Below are 6,000 nucleotides of genomic sequence, written 5' to 3' on the forward strand. Positions count from 1 at the left end.
GCATGGTATCTACAATTGTAAACCTATAGGCATGATTTCTATTAAACACATGTGGGCAGAATTCTTAAGCACATCGCCAAAAAATTTATTAAACAAGCAGACAGAACCCTATGGACATGGTCACTAGTGCACGTTGAGTTGAAATTGCATATAGATCTTATAAGCATGGTTTCTAATACGCAGAATTATTCATAAAGTCCTATAGCAGGATTTCTAATATGCAAATGTGCAACGCAGAATCAAACGATCATAAAATCCTATAGGCGGGATCTCTAAACATAATACAGTATCCACATAGTGCAATCAGCATAATCAAGTTCTATAGGCAGGATCTCTACCCAATTTCAAAAGATATGTAAGAACAGAACCCTACCCACCCACACCCCAGCTTTTAGTAATAACCCCAATATTCGTTTTACAAAGACTATTATTATAGATCAATATGAATGAACTACACAAAGCTATTTATTACACTATAGGGAGCCTTAGCAGGCCCAATATAAACCTAAGAGCCAGGCCTTCAGCACAACAGTCTTGAAATAGTAGTAGGGATCCAGTCATAGCATCTCAAACCAAACTTCTAGTGCGTCAAAGTTCCCAAAGAGCCTCAAGACCCCCAGGAAATGCTCACACTAGAGCCATGTAATCAACATAGAATTCATAAAGTTTGGGAACCATCTCCAATGTGTCAGAGTTCAAAGTAGTCTCAGGGACCCTAAGCAGTGCTCACATTGGAGGTGGTAGGAAACTAAGTAGCTAAGAATGGAAATTTGAAAAGTAGTTCATATTAGGGGTAGGGGATAGTTTTTAGAAAACAGTTTTTTATTCAAGAACAAACAGAAGTAGAATTCTACCTAGACAAGCAAAGTCCAGACAGATTGCTATGAACAGTGGGTCAACTAAAGCAATCACAAAAGAGCAGGGGTACAAACAGAACTGACCATACATATTTGTAGTATCATAGAGGCATACAACTGAATCAGCAAGGTTTCAAATGTCTTAAGTTGATTTGGCTTATTAATTACCACTAGGTGGAAACATGTAGACATATTTTGAAAAAAGCATGCTGAAGTTAATATGACCAATCAAACAAACACATAGAGCAGGATAGCGGGAAATTAAAGCAGACCAGTCTAGAAAGGAGCACATGGAAATCATGGATCAAACAGAAGCATGTTAGGGTAAACTATCTATACTAGCATACAGAACTGGATAAGTTAACAGAAGTTAGGCATACTAGTTATGAAGAAAGCAAATAGGAAACATATGACAAAACATAGGCATATCGAGATTGGAGGTGAATTATTCATATAATCACATGGAGCAGAGCAAGATTACAAGAGCTAAGGCATAGAAATGGTCAAGAATCATGTATCAAACAGGAGCATGTTGAAGGTTGTGGTAAGTTGACTACATGAACATACATAATAGAACGATAGAATAGGAGTTAGCACATACCAGTAGAGGAGAAAGTAAATATGCAAAAATAGGTTGGTTCCAGAATAGCATGGCCTTGGCTTTCAGCCAGCCAAATGATAACCACTTAGCACAAAAGCAAGAGAGAGCTTAAGTTTGTAGTAAAAAATAGGAGAGTTCCGGGGTCTGTCCTCCAAAAGGGAGAAGGGGAAGGGTTTTATAGCATGCAATCAGGTAGAACACACAAGGTAATGAACCAATCACACACAAATAAGGTACTAAAATCAATCAACAATCAGGTTAGGTCGACATAGATCAATTAACAAGAAAATTGGGCTAGCATCAATTCATGGACTCAATCAGTAATCAAATAAGGTAAGGGATAGCTCCGGAATCAATTAGAAGTGATTTAGGGCACAAATCAAGGATTTTGTAGATCAGGGAAACACGCAAAATTATTGTTCAGAATATTTAAGGCAAATACTAGAAGCGAAAATTAGGGAAACTGTTGCGACCAAAACACTCACGCAAGTGTACGCGATCGACAAGTAATATAGTAACAAGTAAAGTATCGTTCCCACGAGGACTTGTGATTAACTTATCAACTGATGCAAGCTCAAACAATTATCGATTTAAGCTAATTCATTACAAAATACATAAATAACCAACTTAAAATTTAACTGGTAATTTAACAATAATACTACACAAAAATACTACACCACTTATACAATTTTTCTTTTAACAATTAATAAGAGAGATATTCCGAAGTTATGGGCTTGCTAGAGATCATGCTACGTTTTTAGTTTAAAGATAATTTATTGAATTATCTAGGTTATTGATTATAGGGTTAATAATACCCATAAGAATCTGTCAATTTCTTATGCGCCTATTCAAGTTAAATTAATACCTATATTTCTATGGTATTAATATTAACTCAAATGCATTTACAAATCCTATTTCTCAACCAAGCAAGGCAATTAAGTATAGTTCTATCTTAATTGCGAATCTTTCACCCGATGCCCAGGATCCGGATCTTGCTCTATTTGATTCTATATGCAATCAAGAAATTCCTTTTTCAAGTTTAACTCAAAATTCGTAAATAATATTTTACTGTTAGCTACGCAGTAAAATAATTAACAGCAGAATCAAATAAACAACCCATAATGATAAATTCAAGATCATCAATTTAAGCTTCAAACAACGTAATCATCTAACACCCATAACCCCAGAATACTTGGGTATTTAGCTACTCATAATTATACAAATATCAACAATAAAAGTCTTAAACATAATATAAGTAAATACAAGAAGATAATTTAGAAAAACTCTTTTAGTTCTTGCTTCAAGATTGTAATCCCCTTCTTTTCTTCACTTCAAGATTGAGTCTTCTCTTCACTTTCTCTCTCTAAAATTATTTCTTCCTCTAAAAATTTGATCTATAATAATGGAGTTTTTGCTTTATGTAAATTGAGTGGGATTAAGAAGGAATTCCAATTTTACCCCTAAATAAAGTTTCTCCGGATAGGACACACGCGAACTATTGCACGAAGTATGGAGTCCGCGCGATACTTCGCGCGCCTCTTCTGGATTCCAGGCAGAAAAGCTCGCAAACTATTGCGCGAAGTTTGAAAGTTAGCGCAATACTTAGCGCACTTCTTCTGGATTCTAGGCAGAAAAGCTCGCGAACTATTGTGCGAAGTTTGAAAGTTAGCGTAATACTTAGCGTACTTCAGTAGCTCGATTTTGTCCATTTTTCCGTCTCGTCCTTGCGCATACTCGACTCTTAGGGGTTGTTCTTGCTCATAAATCATTCCAATCTCCTCTTGAAAGCATCATTTAGGCTCATCATCCTGCAATGTATACATATCACAATTAGAGCCTATTTTTCATCAATTAACCATAATATGTCATCGGAATATAATCAAGCGGAAGCATAAACAATAGCTAAATCACCTAAATTTCGCCTATTATCAATGGCCACTACGCACTAAGCATGTCCGCAATCCTAGATCAATCAACTATATTCTCTAGAGAATCCTTCGCTCAACCATTTCCTTTAACGCATTACACCTAGAACAATGGACATGTATCACTCCTAGTAGTGAACAATCCTAGCCTCAAAGCCAACTCTCAAGTGCCATGCAATATTCACACTTCCTCAAAGTACTCTACACAGAAATCAAGACTTGCTTCTCCGTCACGATTCATATGCCCTCACAATTACATCAACAAAGCTGAGTTCAATCCACCAAATTCAATTCATATATTCACATATATGAAGGAAATCACTCACTCTCACAAAAGAGGTCACATGCATGCAATTGGTACCATAAGCTTTCCCTTAATGTAAATCTCTACTAAGGTAAGCTAGCTCGATCCAAAATCAATTAGGACTTTTTCATAGTTGTAATATGGGCTAAGGGACGGGTAGGATGTATTTAGGAATAGTGACTCAACCCCTAAGCACTTTAACACATCACACGAGCAATTTTCAGCGCAAATTCTTCAACCCACTTCTCATTCATACACAATATCATCCCACAAATACGCCCTTCTTCTTTAAGCACTCTATTAATTCATTCCCACTAGCTAGAGCAAAACACAATGTAATCATCTCTTCTTTTTTTCCTTGTCACTCAATTTCTGCTAGTGGTGTATTCGTTTACAACATAAGTGCACCTTTCATCCTTTTATTGGTCCCACTCAAAAGCCACCCCATACTTATTTCCTTCTTACTTCTTTTAGCGCTCTTCTCACAATTAAAGTACTTTAAGAGGTAAAAGGATCAAAACACTATCAATTAAGAACAAAAGGGTATAGGCTTGTAATGCGGGTGCCAAACAAAAAGTCTGAAGGCTCAAAAGGGTTAACTAGGGACAAATTTTATTTTTAATAAGCAATTAAGCTCAAAAAGGTCAAAGAAAGCCTAACCTCATTTTTCAAACCGAGCATCACCTCAAATTTCGCTTCAACTCACATACCGGGCAAGTTCTAGACACAAATACAATACATGGACTACACAAATACTCACCACACAAGGCATATGACTCATTCCTGATCAGCTCATCAAGACACTCCATTACGAGCAGTCAATTCAGTAACAAACATACAATTTAAGGCACTTTCCATGAGATTCAACAATTAAGACTAAGCGCGTTACACTCTAGGGTCTATTGTTTTCAGGTGTGTCAACTCTATGGGTTTACTTTTCTATAGCTTATAACTCCTTATTTTAGTCTACAAACAAAAAAATATAAAAACAGAAATTAAAAACTACCTATGCCCAGTTCAAGATAAACCCTTGGAAAAGAACCGCGGTTTAAAGAAAAACCAAGGGGGAATTGCTACACTTCCTAAGAAAAAATATAATTTTTTTTTCACATAAAAAAATAATCACCTAAAATACTACACAACTACGAAGAAAAGAGATAAGAAGCTAAAATACTAAAAAGCTAATTATCCAAAGGAATTCTCACACCCCACACTTAAAAGAGTGCAATGTCCCCAATGCACAAATAAAGCAAAAAATAACAAGGGTGGACAAGAAACTCCCTGAAAGGCTAAAGAGCGAAGCACTGGCAGATCACGGGGTACTCAGACTTCTCCCAAGGATGGTCCTTTGTGCGGGTACCTCACACTAGTTCCAACCAGCTGGCTCGCATTTGCACACTTTCAGTGGCTTTTCTTCTATGCTCATAATCCTACAACAAATGCTACAAAGGTAGAAAACTAAAATAAACAAAAATAAATAAAAATAAAAGAAAGCAGTAAAGTTGGGTTGCCTCCCAACATCGCGGCACGACGTGAACCACTTTTTGCCTCCACCTTGAACTTATAAATTGAGCCCCCAATTTGGCTTCAAGCTTTTTGCTATGCTCTAGGGGTGGTGAGACAAATTTAACATGGTCGAGCAACCAATATCATGTTCTACACTTTTTGGCTTTTAAATGAGGTATGTAATTATGTCTCTCTGACATGATAAATTCCAGAATATAAGCACCCAGGTCCTCGTACATTGGTTCCCCCAAAGGCTCAGATGACTCGATTTCCATGTCATCATCCAAACACAATGTTGAAAAATGTATGGAATGAGGAGCAGTACGCCCCAACTCTAGAATTGTATCACTAGTTACATCCTCATATGTACACACACTAGAGTCTTCAAATATAACATTATCTACTTCTTCACATGGCTCTAGAGTGCTTTCTTCAACATGGACATAATTAATAAAAGTACGCTTGAATGTTTGACTCTCCAATTTTAGCTCCTCGAATTGGCGTATAAGCTCCTTTTCAGTTTCACACAACTCAGAACTATTTTGTTGGGCATTAGACGCATCAACCTTTGCAATCAATTGAGCTCCCAAGTCATGAATAACAGTGCCAAATTTTTCGATCTCTTGTCCTATTTTAGCTCTTCCTTCTATTAGGCCTTGTATCCCATCTGTAATTTTCTCACGTTGAGCCTCATATATCTCCAATCTTTCAGCTTGTTCCACCAGCCAGGTTTGACTCAAAATCTCCTCTTTTTCAAAATTTTCCTCTTGCTGGTACTCACTATCTTCATTCAATTCTTCTATATTG

Source organism: Nicotiana tabacum, chromosome 6 (genome assembly GCF_000715075.1).
Source record: "Nicotiana tabacum cultivar K326 chromosome 6, ASM71507v2, whole genome shotgun sequence".
Classification (NCBI taxonomy): Eukaryota; Viridiplantae; Streptophyta; class Magnoliopsida; order Solanales; family Solanaceae; genus Nicotiana; species Nicotiana tabacum.